Source organism: Neoarius graeffei, chromosome 27 (assembly GCF_027579695.1).
Source record: "Neoarius graeffei isolate fNeoGra1 chromosome 27, fNeoGra1.pri, whole genome shotgun sequence".
Taxonomy (NCBI): Eukaryota; Metazoa; Chordata; class Actinopteri; order Siluriformes; family Ariidae; genus Neoarius; species Neoarius graeffei.
In genome coordinates, this window is record NC_083595.1 from 25,222,748 (window position 1) to 25,236,139 (window position 13,392).

The window sequence follows — 13,392 nt, forward strand, 5'->3', positions numbered from 1 at the left end:
CAAACTGGATCTTTGAGCAAACCGTGATTCAGACAACATCATGCAGGGATGCGATCAGACTCCTTCACTGAGCACTAGCCTAGCCGTAGCCACTGCCCGTTAGTTAGCTCATTACTCCAAAGTAAACGAACTGCTCTTTTTTTCTGAGGTAAGTTATACCTCTGTAATCTAAAATGGGTCTATACTGGTGTGATAAACTGTCTCCTGATACACCGAGCAGTGTATGAAAGATAGCTCCCTGTAGCAAGAAGACGCTGAACTGACGCCGGAACATCTCTCCTTTCTTCGGGCACTCAGAGCAACTCGAGTCTGCGGCTTCGAAAGTGGCCTAAGACAATCAGACAGACTTTTATCCTTTTCTGAAGACTTCTCACAGGACTCGTTTTCATTCAGCCGGACGAAAGCAGTCAGGAGAAATGTTTCAAGTCTAACAGAAGTTATTTAATGTGTTTGGTTTTAATACGTGGTTTTAAAACAACAGAATGGCGTCTTATGTGGATAGCAGTTTTTGGCAGGCGATTATGAAAAATCCCAGCGAAAGGACACAACAGCTTTCCAATGACGTGGAAGTCAACCCAGGCCCTCCCGTGTGCAGTTTGTGCAGCAAAACAATCCAGAAAAACCAAGGATTTGCTTATTGTGCATCCTGTAATTTTGAATTCCATCTGAAGTGTCTAGGGGCACAATACGAGGATTCCAAATCCTGTCTAAAGTGCTCCCCGCCATGTAGTAAAGATGTATGTTGTGCTGCTCCAAATGTGAGCCAACCAGACAGGATCAGTGAATTTTGTCTAACCTGTGGACTTAAGATCGTGCATCAAAATATATGGTCGCTTCTAGGCAAACTGGACCAACTAAGGCTCTTCAGCTCTACAAACAAAGGACTCCATGTGATAGGACTTTCAGAAACCCACCTTTCTGAGGATATCCCGGATAGTGAGCTCCAGGTGGATGGCTTCAAAATCTATAGAAAGGACAGGCCTGTTGGTTCGGATGGTGGAGTCCTGGTCTACATTGCTGAATTCACATCTAACATCAGGAGAACTGACCTAGAACCTGATGATGTTGAGGGTATATGGATTGAGGTTTTATATCCAAAATCGAAAGGCATTCTGATAGGTAATTTCTACAACCCCGCAACTACATCTGATTATCACGACCCCGAGTTCATGGATAAGTTACTGGATGTTTTGAATAAAGCGTCTGTAGAAAACAAGGAGATAATCATCTTGGGAGATCTTAACTGTGACTTATTGCCTGGCTCAAAGCGCAACAGCGACACCAAGAAATTGGTCAGCGTTTTTCATACTATCGGTCTGGAACAGTTGGTTGATGTGCCCATGAGGATAACAAAGACATCACTCCTAGACATCATTGCTTCTAATAGCCCACAGAACATCGTGAGACGTGATGTCATATCAACAGCTTTCAGTGATCACGAAATGGTAGTATGTGTTAGAAAACCGAACTCCTTGAAATTCCAACCATGAGTCACCATCTGCCGAGTTTTCAGCAAGTGTGATCCAGAATTATTCTGCGTCGACTTACATGAAGCTTTTCAGGACTTTGATGCAAATATCGAGGATGTTGATTGTTTTTGGACACACAGTGGAGGGAACATTTTACTAAGATCTGCAATGCTCATGCACCCATGGTAACAAAGAAGATTCGTGGCCGCGACTGCCCCGGTTCACTACAGAAATAAGCAATCTCATGAGAGCAAGAGACATGTTTCTGAAAAGAGCAAGGAGATCAGGTTCAGAAGAGAATTGGAAGGAGTACAGATGTCATCGCAACCTTGTTACTACAAAGATAAGAGCCTCTAAAGCAAGCTACACTCGACAATTATTTGACACTAACATCAACGATCCACGCAATTTTTGGAATACCATCAAGAAAATACATCCAACCAGCAACAAGACAAGCAGATCTCCACCCGATGCTATGTCAGTCAGCGGAACAATCACCACTGATAAAACTGTAATTGCAAATGGGTTTTGTGTTTTTTTTTTCAACCATCATTGATCGGATCCCACATCTCATCTTGCCGGGCAAAAAAATCCTATCCCCTTGAGACCTTAACCAGGAAGGAGTTCCGCTTCCAACCAGTCAGCTCTGCCTTTGTTTACCAACAACTCAGGACACTCAAGCCTAATAAGGCACCTGGTCTTGACAATATTCCTCCTCGAATGCTCAGGGATGGTGCAGTGGAAATTGCTGTCTCGCTGGCTAGGCTTATCAACACCTCCCTACGAACATCAAGGGTTCCAGAGGAATGGAGGGTGGCAAAAGTGATACCATTATTCAAGGCTGGCAACCACAAAGACATGGACAACTATCGCCCCATATCTCTACTCTCGATTGTCTCCAAAGTCCTGGAAAAGGCTGTGCACTTTCAACTGATGAGTTACTTGGAGGTCAACAATCTGCTAAGTAATAACCAGCATGGATTTCGAAAGGGACATCCCACACAAGCCACAGTCACTCATCTAACAGAAACCATCAGAGCAAACGCCGACAAGGGATGCTTGACCGGTGCCATATTTATTGATCTCAGAAAGGCATTTGATTTGGTACCACATGGCCTGTTGCTTAGCAAACTCACTAAATACGGCGTAAAAGATAAAGAGCTGAAATGGTTTTCAAGTTACCTGATGCAGAGACAACAGGTTGTATATTGTAATGGGATAACATCTGCCCCCCAAAATGTCACAAGTGGAGTTCTGCAAGGCAGCATCTTAGGCCCTCTCCTCTTCATTTTATATGTTAACGACGTACAGCGTGTCTTTGAAAGACCTTCCATTCTCATGTATGCTGACGATACTGTTATCTTCACATCTGGGCCAACCTCAAACTGCATCGAGACAACGCTTAATGCGGATTTCAACAACATGCTCTACTGGCTTGACCAAAATGAGATGATAATTCATTCGAAAAAGACTGAGTGCTTACTATTTGGGACACACCAAAAATTGGCGCGTTCTTCTAATCTGAACATCGCAATTGGAGACTAAGTACTTAAGCAAGTGACATCATATAAGTACCTTGGGGTGCATATTGATGCTGTACTCACATACGAAGAGCACATTAACAATTTAGCTAGGAAGGTTTCGCAGTGTCTTGGCGCCCTCAGAAGAACCAGACCAAACCTGACAACAGAGACAGCCAACACCATTTACAGGGCATTCATTCTGCCGGTCTTAGACTACTATATCTACTAGAGTAGAGCTAGCTCAACACTCCTAGAAAAACTTGAGAGACTGCAGATAAGAGCAGCCAAGATTGTACTGAAAGAGCAGCATAGCAAAGATATCAATCTGGAATGACTGGGCTGGAAAGACCTGCGAACCCGACAAAAACGGCCAGAGGCGCATCTTGTCACCAGTCAAGGCAGGCAGCTGCTTGGGGCCCCTGATCCACTAGGTGGCGAAAGAGAGTCGAGATTTGACACTTGCGTTTTGAAAAGTCATTGCGTGTATTAACCTGCAAATAGAAAATTGTGCCTGTCATACATAAACCAGCTATTCTTCTAATTACGACGTCAAGAAGAAAATGAAGATATCATAAAATGAAGATATCATCAGATACTGTGAAGATATCCCTTACACAAAGGCTAAAAGCCTTTAAAGTTTTTTGTTTTGTTTGTTTGTTTTAATATAATTGGCAATTACCTTGCACTGTCTGTTAAAATGAACAGAAACTTACAGTAACTTAAGAAATATAGAAAACGCTGTTCACAAATTGTTGTTTTTATGAAACATTTATGAAAATGCTGACATCTATTTGTAACTTTTTGTAACTTCACTTTTTGTAGCGTGTGAAACAAAAAAAACATTACTGTTCACACTTTGTTGTTGATTTATTGAACTGCATGTGTTCGTAACTTCACAATTTGTAACTTGTGAAATAAAAAAACTATATTGCTTAGAATTTGTTGATGTTTTATTAAAATAAAGAGTTTGTCCTAGTGAATTTCTGTTGTGTGGTGTGGGGTGGGATGGGGGGGGGATTTCTGCTTGGGGCCCCACCAGACCCTAGAATCGCCTCTGAAAACGGCATATGTGCGTCTCCATTCATAGATGCCTGTATGGCTTGCCCCCTCAGGATCTCCCCATGACTTTCTGCTGGATCTCCTCAAAGTACAACACTAGACAAAAAGGGATAAACCTTGAACTTCCACAAGTTAAAACAGAATTCTTCAGAAAATCGATTAAGTATATGGAACCGAAAACATTTAATACCCTACCTGTAGAAGCAAAGTTAGAAAGATCATTAACTGGCTTCAAAAGGAGAATCAAGAACATTCTATAGTTTAACAAATCTCATCTCATCTCATCTCATATCATTATCTCTAGCCGCTTTATCCTGTTCTACAGGGTCGCAGGCAAGCTGGAGCCTATCCCAGCTGACTACGGGCGAAAGGCGGGGTACACCCTGGACAAATCACCAGGTCATCACAGGGCTGACACGTAGACACAGACAACCATTCACACTCACACCTATGGTCAATTTAGAGTCACCAGTTAACCTAACCTGCATGTCTTTGGACTGTGGGGGAAACCGGAGCACTCGGAGGAAACCCACGCGGACACGGGGAGAACATGCAGACTCCACACAGAAAGGCCCTCGCCGGCCACGGGGCTCGAACCCGGACCTTCTTGCTGTGCGGCGACAGCGCTAACCACTACACCACCGTGCCACCCTTTAACAAATCTCTTAGAGTAAAAATTTTGCCTCTTTTTAGCTGTTTTTTTAGTTGTTGTATTTTGCTTTTTAATTAGTAATCTGTTTTTCAATTGTAATAATTTAATGCAGGACCCCCAGTGATAGCAGACACTGTCTGAAGGGTTTTATCCTGTTGAAATATTGGTTAATAAATAATAAAAATAATAATTTGACAACATCAGCACAGCTGATATGAAATTAGCCCTAGTTTAAAACACTCTCATTTGTGGTTGTTTTCTGTTCTATTGTTTCCTGATCTATGCATGTAGCTTGCTAGCATTAACTTAAGATGTCTATGTCTTACAAAACAGCTTTAGCATTATCTCTGTACACTCAATGACGTGTTAAGTTGAATCTCTCTGGGAACTCTTACCACTGAAATTGTGTACATTTCTTTCTTTTAGCAGTTATTATCCTGTAGGATAAAAAGGGGGGAAATGTGAAGGAAATTTAGTGAATGAACATTCCTATTCTATGTGTTTCTGTGTGTTGAGCTCAAGTGGCCAAGTGTACTGAGAAAAGTTGTTTTCCCCACATGCTGTAATCGCTTTTCTGTGGCCTTGGCTGGTGATAAGCAGGGTGTCTGAGTTCCTGCACATCCCAGAGCATGCCAGGTGCATGCTTTAACAAAGCTTCATAGAAAATCTTGAGCCAATCACATGAAGACACGAGCAGTAAGTGAATGCCTTTAGAGTATAATAGATAACAGCCACTAAAACACAACTCAGAGTGTGTACTCTTGGCATCACTGAAGTGGTGTCATCTTCCCTTCTTCTTCTTCTCTTTCCTTTCCTATTTTATATCTCTGTTTTATATGATCTACTGTAATAAATAACTGAAAAGACAACTGCTAAGTGTTCTGAAGTGTTTATTAGAAGGTTCCATTACAATAGATAGAACCAGAAAATAAATAAAGAGCATTCTTTACCCTGTGGATGATGATGATTACTCATAACAGGTATATTTTTTATGCTTTACTCTTTCTACACAACGTGCTTTTCTTTTTGTCCTTGTTGTATGATTTATTTGTTTGTATTAAACATACTGGTGTGTGTTGAGGTTGATTTGAAGAATGAAAGAATTAGGTAGGATGGACTTAATGAATTAGGTGGCTTATATAACTTCATTGGGGTGGGTGGTTTTGGTTTTGTATATAAGAGTGTGTGTGTGTGTGTGTGTGTGTGTGTGTGTGTGTGTGTGTGTGTGTGTGTGTGTGTGTGTGTGTGTAAACAGGCATACAAATCATCTATAAATAGCCATACTTATGCCTACCCACTGGCACACAAACAAACACAATGCAACAAATAAAATACATCATCAAAGGCGTATTATCATTAGAGTTGTGCTTTAAATATAAGATGGTACAAAATGTTTAACTCATGCATCTTTTTATTATCATCCTAGATCTCTTTCCCCATAAAAAAAATTCTATACTTCAATTATAATATTTTCTGAGGCATATCACTGTACAATTCAAGCATAGCACAATGCAATAATGGAATCTAGTATCTGTTGTTTCTTGCCAAATTAATTATATTCAATTTGACATGAGAATAATCTGGGAAGCAAAATCTAATTATTTATTAGCAGTCAAGATTTTGATACATAGTTCTTCAGTGCACAAGCATTTCAATCTGGATGCACAAAGTGTTCTCAGTATAGTCAATTGAGATTATTTATGTGTTGCAGCTGAATATATTTACATAAACAGCTCAAATGGAAGACGCTTAAACTGAACTGGAAAAAAAAATCTGTTAAAAATTGATGAGCTCTGTCAACAGTTGCAGTAACAGGGATATCACCATTGAGACACCTGTTCAAGAATAATACCTTGCCCTTGAGGGGGATTAAGATTAAAGCAGTTCAATTTTTTTTAAAAAAGCCTTCTAAATTCCTAAGCACAGATATATATTGGAATAGCATCTCATGTCGCTCTATCACTGAATCTTTGACTGTGGCTGGGGACATTTAGTGTGAGGGAGATTCAGCGGATTATGTTTCTCACAGAACATGTCTGTCTTCCCATACTGGAGACTGAGAATTAATGAGATGCAAGCAGAGCTTTCATGAAGCGATTTTTTGTTGAAAGTCATATAAGTCCTGATTAATTCAACAAGTCTTTCACAGGATGTCAAAAGAGCATAAGAAGGGCAGTGTTTTGGTCTGCAAGACAGGATGCTGAACTGTTTATTTCAGCATAATTTTCCAAAATCCAATACATTTTATTCTAGAGGTGAATATACTAGACCACATGAAAAAGAAAAGGGCACAGATTTAAATTTAAACAAGATTGTATTTCTACTCAATCAGTATACAATGTGGTAAACACATGCAGATTACAGTTAACTGAATATGAATGTGAAAACTATAATACACATTTTTTTTAACTTACAACCCCAATATCTTGAAAATAGTACAAAAACAACATATAAAATGCTGAAACTGAGAAATCATTGTTTTTTGAGAAATATATGCTCATTTTGAATTTAGTGCCGGTAACACATTTTAAAAAAAAGTTGGAACAGGGGCAACAAAAGACTGGAAAAGTTGTGTAATGTAAAAAAGAAACAAGAAAAAACTAAGTTAATTGGCACCAAGTCAGGTTGGGTGTAAAAAGAGCATCCAAGAGAGGCTGAGTCTCTCAGAAGTAAAGATGGGGAAGGGTTCACCGCTCTGTGAAAGACTGCATGGGCAAACAGTGCAACAATTTAAGGATAACGTTCCATCCATTATCTGTAGCCGCTTGTCCTGTGAAGGGTCACAGGCAAGGTGAAGGAGCCTATCCCAGCTGACTATGGGTGAGAGGCTGGGTACACCCTGGACAAGTTACCAGGTCATCACAGAGCTGGCACATAGAGACAGACAACCACTCACACTCACACCTACAGTCAATTTAGAGCCACCAATTAGCCTAACCTGCATGTCTTTGGACTGTGGGGGAAACCAGAACACCCAGATGAAACCCACACAGACATGGGGAGAACATACAAACTCCACACAGAAAGGCCCTGGTCAGCCGCTGGGCTTGAACCCAGGACCTTCTTGCTGTGAGGCGACAGTGCTAACCACTACACCACCATGGTGCCCAGGATAATGTTACTCAGTGTAAAACTGCAAAGAATTTGGGGATCACATCATCAACGGTACATAATATCATTAAAATATTCAGAGAATCTGGAGAAATCTCTGTATGCAAGGGACAAGGCTGAAAACTGGCATTAAATGTCTGTGGTCTTCAGGCCCTCAGGCGATACTGCATTAAAAACAGACACAATTCTGTAGTGGAAATCTACAGAATTTCCACAACAGAATTGTGGGCTCAGGAACCCTTCAGACAACTATCGTCTGTGAACATAGTTCATCCCTGCATCCAGATTTCAATTTAAAACCATATATAAACAATATCCAGAAACACTGCTGCCTTCTCTGGGCTTGAGCTCTTTTATGATGTACTGAGGTGAAGTGGAAAACTGTCCTGTGATCTGATGAATTGAAATTTGAAATTCTTTTTGGAAATCATGGACACTGCATCCATCTGGCTTGTTATCAGTGTACAGTTCAAAAGCCAGCATTTGTGATGGTATGGGGAGTATTAGTGCACATGGCATGGGTAGCTTGCACATCTAATATACAGGTTTTGGAAGAACATGCTGCCATCCAGACAACATCTTTTTCAAGGAAGGCCTTACTTATTTCAGGAAGACAATGCTAAACTGCCAAATATATTACAACTGCATGGCTCCGTAATAAAAGAGTCCAGGTGCTAAACTGGCCTGCCTGCAGTCCAGACCTGTCACCCATTTAAAACATTTGGCACATTATGAAGTGCAAAATACGACAAAGGAGACACTGAACTGTTGAGCAACTGACATTGTATATCAGGCAAGAATGGGCAACATTTGACTTTCATAACTATAGCAATTGGTCTCCTCAGTACCCAAATTTTTACAGAGTGTTGTTAAAAGTAAAAGTGATGCAACAGTATAAACAGTATAACAGTATAAAGCAGTCTACGTCAGTTCCTGAGTTCAAAAAACTACTTCATAGCCATTATAATTTAAGATTGTACTCATACCGGGCACCATGACCTATATTTATTTAACTTGGATATTTTTGCTACTTAGTCAATTGATAATAATTATTTATATTTATTGTTTTTCTTGTTTTTAATCATCTAAATATGTCTTGTAATGTTTTGTATTTTGTTAAGGGGTTGAATGTTAATTGGGGCTTTGCCCTGTATTCTTCTCCTGCCACTTTTTGCTATTTATGTATTTATTTTGGCAAACCTCAATAAAAGAAAAAAAAAGAAACAGTGGTAAACCTGCCCCTGTCACAACTTTTTTTTAATGTGTTGCTAACATCACTTTCAAAATGAGCATATATTTTTCAAAAAAGAGTAAAAATTTCTCAGTTTCAACATTTAATATGTTGTCTTTGAACTATTTTCAATGAAATATAAGGTTTCCATGATTTGTAATCATCACATTTTGTTTTTATTTACATTTTATACAGCGTCCCAACTTTTTTGGAATTGGGATTGTATTTATTTCAATATAATTCAGGAAATTGTCAGCAATGGAACATCACTACTATACTTGATCTGCACAATGGAAAATCCCAATAAATCACATCTAGCCTGGTTTTACTCTCTGGAAAACCCATAAGAAAGTTAGTCAGTCATTTTATATGTGGAATATTGTGTGCATATTGAGAGAGAGAGAGAGAGAGAGAGAGAGAGAGAGAGATTTAAGTGATGGATATTAACATAATGTTAGACAGCTGGAACTGTGAAATGAAGTGCATGTATCCATCTTGCCTCTTTAACATCTTTCTCCTCAGGGGCTGGTAATGACTAGATAGTGTGAAGATGTGTAATACTGTCGCATTTCTTGTGATAAAAAATAACCCAATTGTGCCTCACAGACACTGTTTACATTTGCCCATTTTATGGCTCAGTATTATGCAGATGGAAATTATCAGCATAAAAATTAAAGAGTAAATGCAACCAATATGCAACATTCACTTCAAGAGGTGGTCTGCGATGCATTTTAGCCACATTATACAGTTGTGAATGTATCTGTCAACCAGGACCCAAACCAATAGATAAATGACCTCCTCTGTGAACGCTGATGTTGGTGCTTTTAAAAATATTACCAAGATTAAAAACAGTAGTAATAAATCATTATTTTTGATGCAGCGAACATCTTTTTTTTATAAAACACGTAAGGAATAAGAGAACAAAACTGTGAGTTGGTATTTGAAGTTAATGAGCTGATTTGCATATTAATGAGGAAGACATCTACCATATTTCTGTCTGGCCAACTGGAGATGCATTTGGCTATGTGTAAATGCATGTTTAAGATGCATGATAAGGTCTGGTGTAAATGAGGTTATAGTTTTCTCTATTCCTAAAACAAATACCAAACAGTTTGAGAGTTTGGAAATAAATGCGTTATCTGTAGTTTGCTTTCAAAATGCCATTAGTGTGAGCCACATGAATCAGTTTAAATTAAAAAAATACTGTTAGGTACATATAACAACATACATAATGTCAGTATTTTATTTTCTGCTAATGCTGAATACCAGCTTTCAAAATGTAAAATTTACCCCTAAACACCCCCCTATACAATTTCTCCCCCTGATGTCACCCCAGATGGTCATTTTTTTTTGTTGTTCGTCCTCTCCAGAGTCCCCCGATCAGCTCGTAGCCCCCGATTTCTCTTAGATCCTCCAATGAATGTATGACTCTTAGTGCTTATGTGCGCGCGCTCGTGTGTGTGTGTGTGTGTGTGAGAGAGAGAGAGAGAGAGAGAGAGAGAGAGAGCTATGCCTGCAGTTTGCCAGACATCAGCAGCAGGTTGAGAACAAATATACAGAGAAGGGAAGAGAGAGAAGGCGAGAATTAGAAGCACAACGCACAATACGACTAACAGAACTTTACGCAAACCTCCTTCTACCTACAAGTCAGTGGTAAGCAAAAACAAAGAACATAATCTCTCTATCTATGTATCTCTGAATCCATGTCTTCATGCATTTGTGAATCTATGTATCTGTATTTCTCAGATCTGATGTGATGTGGACAACAGCATTGTATGCATTTTTATGGTCTGAATAAGCATACAGTCAAAGCAATTACCTGTTCATGTATTCTTTTTAGCATATTTAATTCAAACTGTGAAGCCGATTAGAATCTCAAACAGCTATACAATGACAGATTATCTGTTGAACTGTTTATATCTCTGCATGCTATGTGATCTCTGATATCTCTGAAGCTATGTGTTTCTTTATCTCAGCATCTCTCTTCCTTTCATACAGTATCTCTCATGTGCAGTACATACTTACCTACATTAAGTACTAGATTAAAAACCAGATTGAAGCACAAGGTGAACCTAGGCTTTGTAATGAAAAGAATTTGAACATGCAACATATATAGGATTGATATTAACAAAGACAGTACACTCTGATCTGTTCTATCCCTCAGGCAAGACAACACAATTGACCTAAATATCACAAAGAAGACTGCTTAGCACACAGGTGTGTGTGTGTGTGTGTGTGTGTGTGTGTGTGTGTGTGTGCAAAAGATGAGACAGTGTGAGACTGCCAGCTCTCAAAGGACTGATGCTATTTTTTTAAACAGCAGATAAATACAAGGAATTGCTATTCATTCATGCCTTTTATATTGTAGTGTATCTTTTACAGAGAAATTGTGTCTTTGGTTAATAATCGCATTACACATGTGCTTAGTGTATATTGATCTAAATGAAGAAACAGAGATGGAGACAGAAAAGGATAACTGTATGTGATCAATGTCTCATTCTTTGTTTCTTCTCTACTCTTCTTTTTGTTTTCTTGTTCAGTGATCCAACCCTCATACAGCTCATATAATGTATAGTCCATAGTCCAATGCAGTATTTACTGCATTGCTCACAAAATATCAGGATCAGTTGTTAAGTATTACTTTCCAATATTTGGGTCATTTAAAACAAGAGCAAAATAGCTATACACGTAATAAATTATGAGACTAGCTTTAATTTTACTTTAGGAGTTAACAACAAGAGAAAAAAATACAAATAATAAAATTAGTGAAGCATTTTATTATCACAAATAAGACCATTAGAAAGCATATTGTACTGGAAAATTAATCTCATCTCATCTCATTATCTCTAGCCGCTTTATCCTGTTCTACAGGGTCGCAGGCAAGCTGGAGCCTATCCCAGCTGACTACGGGCGAAAGGCGGGGTACACCCTGGACAAGTCGCCAGGTCATCACAGGGCAGGAAAATTAATAACTGAATTTAAATGTGCGATTGGGTGGGTCGCTAAGTGACTGGGTGTGAATTACTTCACTAATGACTCTACTTGTTTAGCAGACTCTCAGAGGATACACTTCTGGCTTGGTCATGTTTCCATTGTCTTTTTTTTCTTTTATAAGGACACATTAACTGCAGTTACCAGAATTAATTATATCATAATAGTAGTTAACTAATTTTGGTAAGACTAACTATTATTTATATATACTTTTTAATCATAGTTTGGGATTTGATTGGATTTATAGTTTATTGAATGGTCTACTTTAAAGGTTTGTACTAATGACTGAAAAAAAAAACCATGGATGGTATGTCTCCATTCCTTTCCATTCTATAGAAATGGAGCCAAAATTCTTCTGCCATGTTGTCAAATTTGGAATCAGTCTGCACAATAGGCATGAGGGTCGAACTCAGGTTCACCCACTGATTTGATAGGGTGATAGGATTAGAGAAGGGCCTGCCCCCTTCTCCCCATACTAAGGTCCCATGCATCAGAGAATGTCTTCATTGTGGCAATCAACCAGAGAGCGTAATTTTTTTCACCTGTGTAGGTTATACTAGGTTTCAATGGTAGGTTAGACTAGGTTGCCTGGCAAACTTGACTAGAAACTCAGCAACTCCACATAACAAACAGACAGGATGCAATGCAGGTTTTGCAGCCAGTCTGTTCCAGCCAAGGCATTTCATTCCCAAGTATAGACCTGACCTGACTTCTTATAATATAGTAGAATAACATTTTAAAAACTAATTTCTGCAGGAAAATGAAAAAATGTACAGATGTCAGCATAAGGAAAAGTAATTTTGAATTAGCCCCTCCTTGAATCACCACCTTAATGTGGTGGAAGGGTTTGAGTGCCTCAGTGATTCATGTTGTCAGGGGCATTTGCCCTTGGTAAGGTCTCCCAAGGCAAAAAGGTCTTAGATGAGAGGTCAAAGAATGGTTCTGAAGACCCTTATGAGAGAAAAAGCAAGGATCCGAGTGCCCTCACCCGGACCAGGGATACCAGGGCCCCACCCTGGAGCCAGGCCTGGAGGAGGGGCTCATCGGCAAATGCCTGGTGGCCAGGCCTATGTCCATGGGGCCCAGCCAGGCCTAACCAGAATGAGCAACACAGAACTACTCTCTTGTGGACCCACCACCCACAGGAGGTGCCGTAAGGGTCTGGTGCATTGTGGATCGGGTGGCAGCCAAAGGTGGAGGCCCTGGTGTACTGATCCCCAACTGATAAAACTGGCTTTTGGGACATGGAATGTCACCTCTCTGGTGGGGAAGGAGCCTGAGTTTGTGCATGAGGTTGAGAGGTACCGACTTGATATAGTTGGGCTCACCTCAATGCATAGCTTGGGCTCTGGAACC

The 13,392-nt window shown here is 39.6% G+C and overlaps 1 protein-coding gene across 1 annotated transcript in view; it reads left to right on the forward strand.

Moving 5' to 3' along the window:
* The first annotated feature begins 10,611 nt into the window (after positions 1-10,611).
* c1qtnf4 (C1q and TNF related 4) overlaps positions 10,612-13,392 on the forward strand; it is a 72,902-nt gene continuing 70,121 nt past the window's right edge. The window contains exon 1 of the mRNA XM_060911468.1: positions 10,612-10,698. The gene's annotated coding sequence lies outside the window, so the exon portion shown is untranslated. The remainder of the gene's footprint in view (positions 10,699-13,392) is intronic.